The following is a 15,250-nucleotide window of genomic DNA, read 5'->3' on the forward strand; positions in this document are numbered from 1 at the left end:
GTGCGACGAGGAGATGACGCTCCAAAGCTCGGCACCAATTCATTCAACCCACTTGCAGTACTGCCATCTCCCGACCACTTTCTGGTACAGCGTGCGTGTGTGCTCGCATGCCCGGATCAATGGGGAACCCGGGCTCACATACGCGTGTGCTCACTCCAGCGTGGTGCAGATGTCTTGTGACCCCCCCCCCCCCAATAAATTGACTCCCAACATTTTTTCCCCCTTTGCGCATTCATTTCTGTTTTAAATCAAACCTTACTTTAACAAAAAAGACATTACGTTTTAGATAATTATTAAATGGGAGGGTCACAGGACATCTGGACCACCCCGTATAGTTACTGTGTGTGTAGAGTATTGTATGTGTATCTCTATGTACTGTCGTGAGCGAGTCTCCCCTAGATCAACTCAGTCTAAAATGAGTACCTGGTTTGGTATGTAAACATCAGCACCGGGGAGACAAAGGCAGCCGGGCGTGGTGCTACCCACCCACCCCCTCCTGCGACGTGCCGGCCTTCATTAGGTGTTACTCGCTAACAGCACTTGCCCCAAGTCTATTAAGGCTATAGGGGGGAACTTTATCTTTGTGTTTCTAAGTGGGGCACTGCGCTATGAAACCGACCACCCGAGTTCGATTCCCGCTCACAGCCAATATCAGTGACGAATATCTGAATCGGATGCGGTGTGTAAATGCCGCCACTGGGGAGACAAAGGCGGCCGGGCGTGGTTTTTCTTGCCAATCCACCCACTCCCTGTGCCGTTCCACTTACGGAACTTGCCTCAACGGCCTGTTAAGGCTACACGGGGGATCTTTGTCTCTGTGTTTCTCGTTCCTACGTGTTGCTGCTGTTGTGCCCGGGGTATCTATGCGCCCGTGTTTGTGTGTATTTCTGTGCAGAAGGCTGCCCGCGATGCACCTCACAAACTCTCCATTGGCCAAGAAAGAGCCAACGTCGTCGGCCGGGGGTGGGCAGCTCTGGGAGCGGCTGCGTGTGTGCTGCGTGTGTGCTGAGTGTGTGGTGCTGCGTGTGTGTGTGCTGCGTGTGTGCTGCGTGTGTGCTGCGTGTGTGTGTGCTGCGTGTGTGATGCGTGTGTGCTGTGTTTGTGTGCTGCGTGTGTGATGCGTGTGTGTGCTGCGTGTGTGTGCTGCGTGTGTGTGCTGCGTGTGCTGTGTGTGCTGCGTGTGTGCTGTGTGTGTGTGCTGCGTGTGTGCTGTGTGTGTGCTGCGTGTGTGTGCAGTGTGTGTGTGTGCTGTGTGTGTGCTGCGTGTGTGTGCTGTGTGTGTGTGTGCTGCGTGTGTGATGCGTGTGTGCTGTGTGTGTGTGCTGCGTGCGTGTGTGCTGAGTGTGTGTGTGCTGCGTGTGTGATGCGTGTGTGCTGCGTGTGTGCTGTGTGTGTGCTGCGTGTGTGATGCGTGTGTGCTGTGTGTGTGCTGTGTGTGGGTGCTGCGTGTGTGCTGCGTGTGTGCTGCGTGTGTGCTGTGTGTGTGTACTGCGTGTGTGATGTGTGCTGCGTGTGTGATGCGTGTGTGCTGCGTGTGTGATGCGTGTGTGCTGCGTGTGTGTGCTGTGTGTGTGTGCTGCGTGTGTGCTGCGTGTGGGTGCTGTGTGTGCTGTGTGTGTGTGCTGCGTGTATGTGCGCCGCGTGCGTGCTGCGTGTGTGCTGCGTGTGTGCTGTGCGTGGTGTGCTGCGTGTGTGTGCTGCGTGTGTGTGTGCTGCTTGTGTGTGTGCTGCATGTGTGTGTGCTGCATGTGTGTGTGCTGCTTGTGTGTGTGCTGCATGTGTGTGTGTGCTCCGCGTGCGTGTGTGTGCTGCATGTGTGTGTGCTGCTTGTGTGTGTGCTGCATGTGTGTGTGCTGCATGTGTGTGTGCTGCTTGTGTGTGTGCTGCATGTGTGTGTGTGCTCCGCGTGCGTGTGTGTGTGCTGCATGTGTGTGTGCTGCTTGGGTGTGTGCTGTGTGTGCATGTGGGGAGTGGTAGTGTAGTGGTTAGCGCGCTGCGCTACGAACCTGGCGACCCGAGTTCGATTCCCGCTCAGGGCCAACACCAGTGACAGATTATCTGAACAGGTCCTGGGCCTCCCCTGGGTCGACTCAGCCTCAAATGAGTAACTGGTGCGGTGTGTAAACATCGCCACTAGGGAGACAAAGGCGGTTGGGCGTGGTTCTGGCCACCCACCCCCTCGTGAACCACAGTGCCGGCCTTCATGGGTGCCACTCGCTAACAGCACTTGCCCCACCAGTCTATTAAGGCTATACGGGGGATCTTTGTCTTTTGCTGTGTGTGTGTGTGGGCGTTGAAGGGGAGGGGGTGTGGAGGGAAGGGCGGTGATGTGGCGGAGCACACGATTTGTAGACAGGGTGAGCTTTGGCAGGGCTAGATTAAGTTTGATGGGGGGCTAAGGGGCTGCAATCGGTTGAGGGGGTGGGGGGGTATCTCTATATATATAGTACACTAATACCCCGGTTAACGTCGGGGATGCGTTCTTGAAAGGTGCGGCGACGAATATCGAAGCGACGTCAATCAAAGCGATTTACAGGGGTAGGTATTTAGTGGTGGTGGTGGTGGCTGAAAGGCGAGGGATAACGAGAAAGGCCGATCGATGCTGGGAGCAACGTAAGCCTGGGGGGGGGGGGGCTTGAGGCTGCGCAAAATCAGGTAGCGGAGTGTTAACAAAGCGACGGCGTATTTGCTGAACGACGTGAAAGGAGGAAGCCGTAAATCGTTCTCAAGGCCCTTCCCTTGACTTGTTGCTCTCGCGTTAAATGTGACAACAAGAACATTTTGCAATAAGTGGGTCCGATCTTGATTTGAAGCTTTCGTGACTGCAGGAATTCACACTCTTTGGGTCTTTCGGTAAAGTCACGTAGATAGAAAAATAATTGATCACGACGTTTCGAACGCAACACGGGCAATCGTCTTCAGGTGAGAAGTGGGTCCGGTTTATTGAGCCAACAACACAAGCGATTCGGTTTAGGCTGCCCCATCCCATTGCCCGTTGAGCGATGCTGTGGGGTGCGGTGGAGGCAGCGTGATTGAGGATCTGGGGCGATGTTTTTTGTTATTTTGCGACGCTGATCCGCGTTCGCGGTTTGGGTGGTGTGGGGCTTTTTCTTCTAAATTTTCCACTTCGTGCGAAGAGACGATGGGCGTAGCGCCCGTGTGATATATTGGTGCAGCGTCTTCTGTAGGCAGAACGAAACCAGGGGCGCGTGCGTGTTGTGGTTCCTTTTGCACGGTCGGAATTTAATCTCCTGTTGGAGTTGCTCGTTTCTCTGCCAGTTCTTGTGTTCGCGAGCCCTTTCATTCGTCCTTTCGTTCCGCGGGGTGGAATCTTGAGGTTCTGAGGGCCTTTGGTTTTTTGAAAACGAGATATGAATTGCAAAGCAAAATGAAAATTTGAAATGAAAATGCGGTTATAAATTTGGCGCTCAACTGGAAGTTCGTATACCGTGACGCTATGATTTTCATCACCGAATGACACTATAAGGATGATCATAGTGCTACAGCATCACGTTTCTACCATTATAGTGAGTGGGTGAATGGATGAGTGAATGTGTCACTGAGTGGATAATTGAGTGAGTGAATGAATGAGTGGGTGAGTGAATGAAGGGATGTGTAGATACAGTATACACAAGCGTGATTATATAGCTTTCATGGCCAAATTACAATATATGATTTACCATAATGCTACAGTATCACTTTCTCCTATTATAGTGGGTGAATAAATTCATGAGTGGATGTGTGAGTGGCTGAGTGAACGAATGGGTGAGTATATATACGGATGAGTATATTAACTTGTAGTAATACACATTGTTGCTTTGCCTTTAAGGGACAAATCACACGATATGATTTCTCATCGTGCTACAATATTGCATTTTAACCATAATAAAGTAGAATATTTTATTTTTGTTTAGGGGTGGAGGGGAGGGGGGCTTACAATACGGGGCCCTGGGCTAGAGTCTCTAAAGACCTCCCTGCGTTAATCCGACCGTGGGGCGTTGGTGGGGGACGTTGGCCGTGTGAGCTGTGGTGCGATATTTTTGGGGGCGAGGGCGCGTTTAGGAAGATGATATAACACGCGGTGAGCGACACTCTGGGGTGGTGTGGGGTAAGCGAGCTACAGCGAGCGAGCAAACAAACGATGGGATTTGCGGCGGGGTGGGGGGTTAAGAGTGGCATGTCACGGTCCACGTGATCTGTAGATAAGAAAAAACACAAAAAATCACCGCCCTCGACATCAGATTCCAATCGGAATGACGCACCACGTGCCGAGTCCATTCGCAGCATATAGCGGCGCCTCGCTTCGATGGTGCTCCAGCTGGGGTGGAACGATGCGACGGTGATGGTGGCGGCGGCGGGGGTGGGACGGACGAGGAATAATTATTGATTGACCGATTAAATTGCTCCAGCTCGGTCTGATTGGTGGCTTTTGAGACGAGGGGGAGAAGTGGTGACCCCCCTCCCCCCCTCCTCTCTTCCCTCCTCCCCCACCGGTTGACGGAGCTGGACAGGAGGCAGTTAAGAAGGAAAGAGGCTCGCGGAGGAGAGAGTCGGGATGAATTGGCAGGTGGACGTCACCTCCGAGCTCGGCTACTGCTGCTCCTTCCCTGGAGCCAGGAGGGCACACGCGTCTACTGGAGACGGCATCGGGTGAGAGCACAAAGCATCCCCCCCCCCGCCCCTAGCACAGGAGAGGGAGATAAAGGCAAAGATCCCCCCCCCCCCCGTATCCTACAACTGTTGGGGAAAGTGCTCTTTTTCAGTAAATAAGCATTGTAATTATAATAATTGTTGTTGGCGTAATGGCCGTCATAGACACACATGCCATGTTGTATTGACTACTTCCAGCAGCTAAATCCAAAGTGTGTCCACGCCAAACAGCTCCGAGTTGTTGTTTTTTTCATATTTATATAACTTTATTGTAAGCTGCCAGAACACACAAACACAGTTGAAATTATACTCTTTGGTTTTTTCGGTAAAGTCACGTAAAAAACAAGACGGAAGCTTGTGTTGCCCCCGAAACGTCGTGATTTAATTTGTTTTTACCTACGTGACTTTACCGAAAAAAAACAAAGAGTATGAACCCTTGCAGTCACGAAAACTTCAAATCTAGTTGAAATGATGTTGGCATCTTAAAAGTACCATCACGAAACCTACGCTCATCTGCTAATGGTCCAGCTGCTGCTGCTTCTGTGGTGTGTGAGGTCCACTCGGCTTCGGCCGGCAGAACGGACCGAGCTTGTTCGTCTGTAGCACCCCCCCCCCCCCCCCCGTTGTCTGGAAAGGTCCCTGCCGATCGAAGTCAGATCAGCCGCGACAATCGGTGCTTTTAAGAACCGCACTTTAAAAACAAAAACACGTGTATTTTCACTTCTGGTTAGTTTAACTTAGTTTCATTTGCGCCTGTGCCGTTCGTGTTCTGATCTCGGATATTTTGTTTTGCCGAATAAGGCAGCGCGTTACAAATCCTGGGGGGATTGATTGACTGGAAATAATTTTGTCAAACACATTTACTATAATTTGTCGTATTTAATGATTTGGACTACACTCGTATTAATACCACGGACAAGCCGTGATGTGACATCGTCATATGTAGTCATTGTATTGGACAGACATGTCCTTGAAATAAAATCTGTTCTGCCAACATTAATTTCCACAGTGGCCCACTGTTCACGTGGTAAAGCGGTTTCTGAAAGTTTTTGTTCAAACAATTTCCAACTTAGTAATCTGACATTGCTTTTAGAACATTCAAGTGACCATTTCGGACACCGAATAGCAAAATATTATATACGATAATATATTGGTTAGAATTGCACGTTATGTGAGCCGTACTACAATCCCCACATCTTATTTTCCCGAGTTCTCACAATGTCACAATGTGCATGTTCCCATATTGATCTCCAACTTAGTTTTTTCTTCGGTTACCGCGTGTTGTTTGGCACGATGTCCGACGTTTAGTTCCAGTCCCTAAAATAACTTCCAGCACGTGGTGCAAAACGTCCGACATCATCACGCCTAACGACATGCAGAGATGTCCCCACAATCGCACGCTATCTTGAGATACAACATAATTTAGGCACTTTATGAATTCTGATTATCTTGTATTAGAGTCGTTATCAATGCCTGTCTTTCTCAACTGAGATTAATGCATGGGTGGCCAATTGTAACAATAATCATTTTTTCTACCTACGTGACTTTACCGAAAGAACCAAAGAGTATGGATTCCTGCAGTCACGAAAGCTTCAAATCAAGAATGTATCACTTGATAATACGCTTGGCGTTACATGTTACAATTGGCCACCCATGCCTTAAAGTGATACACTGTTTAATTGAATGCCTATGCAGGTATGTTGATTCAATATTTATGAACTGTGAATAAACCGACCAATAATAGGTCCTGCATATGCTCAGATTAACAATATCCATTGTAATTTATATGACTACATTAACCCGTCAACTCATACGGTTTACCAGTATTCTTGTACAGGGAAACTGAGACAGCCGTTTCAATACGGGCAAAACACGTGTTTTTGTCTATTTGTTTGTGTGCTCTCCCTTGTGATGGGACTTTTTAGGATGAACGTTGAGATTGATAAGGGCACGGGGTGATCAATAAGGTCTGCATTGGTCTGTAATAGGGTAGGCACTGATAATGGGTTGCCAAGTATGTATTCGCGCCTGATAAACTCACAGTGATGATATCCCCTTTACCCTGATGATGCTGGTTGTAATCACCAGCGAAACGTCGTACTAGAATTGTAAATGTTGTGGGTTTACTCTCCACCACACCGGTGTGATGAACTTGTAACTAAATAAGAATAACTTGTAACTAATTGGAACGTTTTTATTCTTTGGTTAATTCGGTAAAGTCACATAGATAGAAAAAAGAATAATAAAAATAAAGAGAATAAAAATACCACGACGTTTCGATCGCAACACAAGCGGTCATCATCAGAAAAAGGGGTTAGCCTCTAAAAGCAAACTGTTTATAAAGGTTTGGAGATGGGCGTAGCCCAAGTGTATCAGCAGCACCAGGAGCATGTGTGGGACAGCAATGCCAATGCAGCAGCAATGCCAATGCAGCAGCAATGCCAATGCAGCAGCAATGCCAATGCAGCAAAGGGCCGCCAGGAAATCCCTGCACCCCGCTCCACACACCACACTGCTGATGGTGGAGGTTGATTGACAAGAAAACACAAGTCAAGTCATGACCCAAAGTGGTTGATGACATCTTTCCAATGATTTCTGAGTCTATAACCTTCCTCTCGGTTGAAATTGTGTCTGTATGTATGGATGGCTTCATGAACGGATCTTTGTTGATAGCTAGTAGGCTCGCAAAGTGCCATCGTGTTAGAGAAATCAATTTCGTGTGAGCCAGTCGCATTAAAATAATGACCAGCCACGGCAGAAGTATTGGTTCTACCGTGTTTCAAATCTTTCTTATTGCTCACGAACACGGTCACAGACATGTCGCTTAGTTTCCCCAATGTAACTGCTGCCGCAGATACAGTTTAGTTTGTAGACGCCTGGATATTGCGTGTCAGGAATCTTGACCTTCACAGATGGGATAAGATCACGAATTTATGTACTGTGTTAAATCGGACATGGATCTTGTGTTTGTTCATGATTTTGGAAATATTTTTTGTTTACGCAACAAACCTTAATAATTGGCCGTGTTGAGTGGTGGCTGGGTTTAACGACGCATTAATATTTACGCGATCTAAAGTGAGGACAAAAACGTTGTCATGGAGAGTATTTGGTGGAGAAAGTCCACGACGTGTTAAAAAGTGATTTAAAAGCGCCGAAACAACTCAACCTACGCGGCGTTTCTCACTTTTTGCTTCGCGGTGAAGAAGTTGAATAATGACTTTGAACCGACGTGCAATGGGCCCCACATTCGTGGCTTGTTATAGAGTTAGTGACACGACTAACAATTGTTTAAACACCGCTGTGTTTCTGTTACCTTGCAGCTCATTTGCAATGACGGTTACGTTTATGGGGATGGAACGATGGCTAGATCTGTTAGCATGGTGCGCTATGAACCCGGCAATCCAAAGTTAAATTCCTATCAGGGTTAACACCATTGGTGAATGTTCAATGGGCTATCTTTTTAACATTGATATGTAACATTTATTCCATACATCGCTCTGAAACCCCTTTGTGGTCTGTTGGGTTTTATTAAAATAATACTAATAAATATATATTTCCTCTGATCCAACAGCTAAATTTGGCATTTTCAGTGGAAATGACTGCGCTTTAAAATGATGGGGACTTTCCAGACTCGAAAATGAATTGCAAACAAGAAAAAAACTGCAATGCAAAGTTTTAATCTTGTTCCAAAAAGATGGGGAGAGGGTTTTTTTTGTCCCCCAAAAGATTCCCTCCGTTATCTAACGCGCGTGTGAACTCTGTGTTTGCTTTACACGTGTAACTGTGCGCTTATCGTACAATGTTAAAGTAATTAAGTAAAGGACTAAACAATTGTGACACTCCATTGGCGGCGGTGCACACACACAAAAGGAATTAACACGTAGGCTTTCGCGACCTGTTTTATCCATGATAAAAAAAAACATTGGGTTAGATACGCGATCTTACCCAAAAAAAACCTGTATTATGGACGAAATTAATTACCAAAAAAACACAATGCGTCATTGCCCAAAACGTCGCATTATATAACTTTGACTTAAAGCTTTCATGACTGCAGGAATTCATATTCTTCGCTCTTTCGGTAAAGTCACTTAGATATATTTATTTCTATTCATTTTTATTTATAAAAAAAATTCTATCTACGGGACTTTACCGAAAGACCCAAGAATAGTTCTACTCTATTCCCCTTTTGTCGTCTTTGAGCCCACAAGAGATATCACACTTGTCGGTACCACCTCAGGTGGCTATGACTTTAGCTTTTCTAATTTGTTTATGTGGCCAATAGCAGTGAATTACGTGGATACACACTTTAAATTGTTGGGGTCATCGAGCAATCTTATACAGGGAGCATGAACCGTCACGCAAAAACCCGGGTCATCCTCGCTAGCAGCAGCAGCTTTTGGCTGGCCATCGAACAAAGACGGTCATCACATCACGCGGTGCTTTCGGATGCCCTTCAGCGGCCGTCTGGAACGCTCTTCCTTCCGATATTAGGAAGACACTGGAGCTATGCGCTTTCAAAATCTAGATTGAAAACTCATTTCTTTAGCACTGCTTTTTGTGTTTGGTTTTTTGACCTTTCCCCGCACCTCCAATTAGCACGGTCGGCTACATACATACGGTGCGTAAAAAGTTCAACACACGTCCATTCACTATTTTTTGTCCGTATAAATAAATCGGACTGCAGTTTTGCTACCTTAGGCGATACCGGATTTTGCTCTTGTCCGTGGACCGTCAGGCCTGTGATTGACAAATGGCATTACATTTTAATTTTAACAAAAGATTTTCAGTAACACTGCCTTATAACAGAAAAATACACACAGTATGTGCAATATAACATGGGCGGATATACCGAATACGCCTTGTAATTTTTTGTATTGTTTCAGTGGCTGTGTTTTCCCCTTATTTTATATTGCCTTTTATCGTATTATACTGTAATGTCAAAAAATAAATAGTATACCACTAAAATTACAAGCTGTAAATGAGACAAATTTGTATTTAACTGATTAACGAGGTTATACTTGTAGTAACCTCCTGGTTACACCAGCCCACAGGGGATTATTTTGTCCGTCTGTCGTGCATCCAAAAATGGGAGGGGTGGGGCTAGGTGGAGAGGGGAGGGTGGGGAGGTGCTGGGTGGGGAGGGGCTGGGTGGGGAGGGGAGGGTGGGGAGGGGCTGGGTGGGGAGGGTGGGGCTGGGTGGGGAGGGTGGGGAGGGGCTGGGTGGGGAGGGTGAGGCTGGGTGGGGGTGGGAGGGGTGGGGCTGGGTGGGGAGGGGCTGGTCACCCCGTGGTGCCCTTATAAAACTCAACGTTTAACCTACTCACGCCGGCTTGTGCCTGCCCTCACAGTCGGGCATATTTGCGGAATACACCACGCCGCCGTTGACCCTGGCCATTGACCGAGCAACCCAACGTTCCTACCAGCTCCCTCCGCAGGAATGTGTTATAACACATTTTCACACGACGGATATACGGGGGGGGGGGGGGGGCACAAATCTTGGGAAACTCCCTAGCCATGGGCGCCGAGGTGCAATACCAGGGCTCGCCAGGAGACGGCAGTACAGGAAGCATGGACTAATATCTGTCCCTTCTGTATAGGACAGAGTGTTGTCTCCTCGCTTGTGTGGGTTTTCTCTGGGTGCTCCTGATTTCCTCCCACATGTATACACACATTAATTGGCTGAAAGCAGCTATGTATACTATCAGGAAGTACCCAAGCTTTGCCTGGGGAAAAATATATTTTAAAACTTGTCTTCTCTTAAAAGTGGCATAAGATAAACATACACAAATAGCATTTGTTCATCAACAATATTTTAAGAGGTATATGAAGTGGGGTTTAAATAATTGATCTAAAAGGTTTCCAATCATTGTCGACCCCCCCCCCCTCCAAAAATGTTTTTAGTCCCCCCCCAACCCAGTTTTTTTTATTGTGTAGGCATATATACCTACACACCCTACATACAATAGAGTAACTCTACACTAGTATCTACTGACTATAGCAGTATCAATTGACTCTACAGTAGTATCTACTGACTCTACAGTAGTTTTTGACTCTACAGTAGTATCTACTGACACTATAGTAGTAACTACTGACTCTATAGTAGTATCTACTGACACTATAGTAGTATCTACTGACTCTATAGTAGTATCTACTGACTCTACAGTAGTAACTACTGACTCTACAGTAGTATCTACTGACACTACAGTAGTATCAACCGCGAGTCGGCGTTTCCGCGCATGCGCAGATGCGTACATTGTTACAAAGTGTGATTTTCTTCGTTTACATTGGACCAAGGGCAAAAACAAATAGAGAGTGTTCGTATCTGTGTACTTTGTTGAAACGTAAATCCAACAGTTTGTCAGTCAAAAGCGTTACAAGGACACACACAGACAGACAAAAATAACTTTTATAGGTAAGAAATTGGACTGATGAAACAATTAAAATAGGTTTTACCCTCTCTGGCAATAAAGGACTGCAGATCTTGGGAAATCGTTGGCAGTGCCAGCTCACTGTCTGGCTGTTGCCTCTCAGCTTTTATTGGGTTCCTCAACGATTTAAAGACACAATTTGAGTGAACGATACCACGATATCATAATAGCTTTTTCCCCTTTTTTCTGGCAACAAAACAGGTGTTAAGATGTTAAAACACCAAACTGAAACCTTTTACAAGGAATCATGTCTGCATTAGCCACAATACTTGTGGTCAGAATGCAAACAAAAAACATACTCTGATAATATATACATTGTCTTTGACACGGATTGGTCCACAACAGAGACAGCTTTCTTTTGAGCCTCATCTCAAACGGTGTTAGACCAGAGGACGCCAAAAGGCGTACAGCTCAAAGACAATGCACTATCAGAGTAATGAGATCTCGGGGTGAGCATCTACCACTATATATTACAACTAAAACAATATTGTTTATTATGTTCATTATACGATTATGAGGATAATGAGAATACCGAACTATTCAACAAGCATTCGAATTGTGTATTTCGGTGCCAGTTCACACACTCGTCATGTTTACGTCTGCTCAGCTTGCCCTGGTATATATTTTTTATTCATGGGTGGTCTGTGGATCAGATATCTTTTATATATTAGGCTCAATTTAAGCGAATTAACCGGTGTCAGATATCCATGCCATTTTTTTTACGAGCCACTGCGTCCTCTAAAATACTCTGCCGTGCTTTCTTGATAATCAGACATTGTTCGAATGGAGATAAAAAACGGAGTTATTTTTCCACCGTGTGATTCGTGTTATATGTTGCAACGATGTACACCACGTTTGTTTTTTCTTCTCCGTTAAGCGGTTATTTACGACAACGTGCATGCAGTTATTATAGCCACAGAGTGTGAAATACGTGAATAATTTTTCACCATTATCATATTTCCCAGGCCGCTGGTAGGTTGGATGAGCTAGAATGCATACCTGTCAACCCATACCGCTTACCCGTATTCTTGTGCAGGGAAATTGTGTTTTCAGGTCTATATGGTATTCAGCCATTTCAATACGGGCAAAAAACATTGTTTTACACTATTTATTTGTATTTCTCCCTTATGATGGGACTTTGTAGGATGAATGTTGAGATTTATAATGGCACAAGGTGATTAATAAGGTCTGAAATGGTCTGCAGTAAGGTAGGGCAATGATAAGGGGTCGATCCGGCGAAACCGGCAAAACCGCTCCAAAGACTGTAACCCAGTCCGGCGACCGTCACCACGTGCCTGACAAAAAAAATAGCTATGCTTGATTTGAGTGTCGAATATTATATACAATACATTACACACAACATACATACAGCTTAAACAATGAAACTACTGCACGTACATAATTTTTAATGACTAATAGATTTTTAAAAAATACACAATGCGAGCCGGCGAAAATTGCGTGTAATTCGGGGAAACGGTGTAAAGGCTGCATCATCAGTCCGGTGATCATCGAACACAAGTTGGTAAAACGAGAGCATAGTACTACCACGTACATCACCCCATGCAGAGTTTTCGAGATTGGAGTGGTAAGTGCGGTACAGTAAACACAATAACTGTTTTAGAGTAGGATATTTATTTGTGTCTATGTGTGTGTTTATTTATGCCAATTTCGGAAAATGTAACAAATGTAAAGCACTAAAAAAACATGTACACAACACCTAAAAACATAATGTTATACAAGAATGTTAAAAAATAATCTATTTTAAATAATCATTCTTTAGTGATTATCCAGCATTTTTGAAAATCCGGTGCCCCCTTCCCCCCCCGAAATCCGCTGAATAATCAATCATCCACTTTATTTCTTTGTCAAACACGCACGAATAATTATTTACCATGAACGCATTAGAAAAAAATATATCATCATCATTACGATACATGGGCAAACAAGTAAGTATCCACTGCACATTTCATCATTTTTTTCCACTTTCCTCCTCTATCTTGAGCCAATATGACTCAAGCCAGCCCCCCCCCCCCACACATTTTTATGGCATCAATCTCCATAAGTCGTCGTGAAACCATTCTGTTGGGTCAAAAATATACAAAATCATTCAAAACATCCCACACATTAGATCGTGTATATGAAAAGAATTGACTTTAACTTGGGCGCTGCTCTCTGGAGTGCATTCAGTAAACACTTGTTCAGATTGTGAAGAATTTAAGCAACTTGGAAAATGTAATTCATGCAAGAAATGCACGTGGGAGAAACACCGGTATACATTACACTTGAGTCATCTGCCCCCCTAAACAGCAAGCGCCGGGAATGTGAAGCCGCCCCAACACGACCGCGCACAGAGGGCCAGACTTTAGTCTTGGCCAAGACGAAAACGGGCACATTGGCTTGGCGATTTGCCGGGTCGTCGGCAAAACGCGGAGACGTCGGCACGTTGGCACGACTCCGCTAAAATATCTGCCGAAAAAGTCAACGACTAAACTATTTAAACTAAACAAATTTTTTTAATTTCACCAGGCAAAGGCCCAATTTTCACGATGACAAACTTGCCCAGGAGAACTCCTCTTATCCGTTATCCTATCACCCGCGTGTGCGAAAATTCCTATTGTAGGTCGCCCTGCCTTTACAATCTTCCGCGATTGTCGGACTACTTTTCTCATAAATGAATTGCCGCGATGGATTTCAATTACGCGCGTACATTTTTGTGTGGACAAGATTACCCGCGCTGAAAATGAATCCCGTTACCCCCTGCTCCGATTAAGTGGAGAAAACTCGCGGATAACCGCGTGGATAATACAGTCGGCCATATTGGCCCCGCACATCACCGCTGAATAAGAGTTCTCTCGCACGATGTTTCGTATTTTTTATTGTTGTTTATAAAATTTCCAAGCAGGAAGCATGTTTATGAATTGCCACGGTCAACATTCAATCAAAACAAAGTCTATACATAGCACTATGTTTGTTTTCTCATTCATTTTTACCTGATGACGGTTGCTTGTGTTGCAATCGAAACGTCGTATTCTATTATTATGTTATTAAATTTCTTTCTACGTGACTTTACCGAAAGAACCAACGAGTAATTCCTGCAGTCACGAAAGTTTCGAATCTAGTTTCTATACATAGTCCAGGGCCTGTGTTCCGCAGCCGGTGCGGCCGTGCAGATGTTGATTGGCGATGCACGCGGGAATAAGGGATTGAGTTCAGAAAGCTGTCTGGACGTGCCACCCCCCCCCAACCACCCCGTGGGAGGGGAGCCGTCACATTAATAACAAGTCCGGCGAATAAAAATGTGCGGATGGCAGCTGTGTTTGGGTTTGCCCATGTGCCGCCCGTGTTGTTTGTGTGTACGCGTGGCCACGGCGTGCGTGCCCTCGGTTGGAGCGTGTGTGCATTTATTCACCCCCCCACCACCACCCATACCACAAAAGCCTCGCTAAAGACTTTAAAGACTCCTCTTCCGGAGGGTCCTGCCTCGTTTGGGATATTTAGGCCAAGTCCATTAAGAATGAGTTTTGGCTCCCAAAGTGTTGGGAGCTTCGTCAAGGAACTGAACTTAAGGAACCGCAAAAAAGGTCCCCAGCGTGTGCAGACAAAGGTGGAACATCGCGACGAACAACCACTCGGCGCCCTGCAGAAAACGCATCGGACAACGAATGCCGCACAACCGTGCGCAGTGCACTGTCAGCAGTTGTCAGCTGAATTTTGGCCTGGGCCTCCCCTAGGTCAACTCGGCATGAAATACATACTCCATAAGAAGTGTCATGAACAACACAAAAAGGTGGCTGGCTATGACTGTGATGTGTGTATCTCATCCTTGCATCAGCGATTTTTGGCTAACCATAGAACAAAGACGGTCACTGCATCGCGCGCTTTCAGATGCGCTTCTGCGGCCGTCTGGAATGCTCTTCTGATATTAGGAAGGCACTGAAGCTGTGCACTTTTAAATCTAGATCGAAAACTATTTTCTGTGGAACTCATTTTTTGTGTTTAGTTTATTGTCCTTCCACCGCACCTCCGATCGGCACGGTTAGCTACGTACGGCGCGAAAGAAGTTCAACACACATCCATACATTACCAGTCTAAATAGACGCTGTACTTAAACGGGCTTGGGCAGGAAACAACACATCGTGGCTAAAAGGAATGATGGAACAGTGGACGAGACT

The 15,250-nt window shown here is 45.8% G+C and overlaps 1 protein-coding gene across 2 annotated transcripts in view; it reads left to right on the forward strand.

The window, feature by feature from the left end:
• Nucleotides 1-4,565: 4,565 nt before the first annotated feature.
• LOC144942774 (tumor protein 63-like) overlaps nt 4,566-15,250 on the forward strand; it is a 44,692-nt gene continuing 34,007 nt past the window's right edge. For both annotated transcript variants that reach the window (XM_078869685.1, XM_078869686.1), the window contains exon 1: nt 4,566-4,650. The gene's annotated coding sequence lies outside the window, so the exon portion shown is untranslated. The remainder of the gene's footprint in view (nt 4,651-15,250) is intronic.

Source organism: Lampetra fluviatilis, chromosome 28, assembly GCF_964198595.1.
Source record: "Lampetra fluviatilis chromosome 28, kcLamFluv1.1, whole genome shotgun sequence".
Taxonomy (NCBI): domain Eukaryota; kingdom Metazoa; phylum Chordata; class Hyperoartia; order Petromyzontiformes; family Petromyzontidae; genus Lampetra; species Lampetra fluviatilis.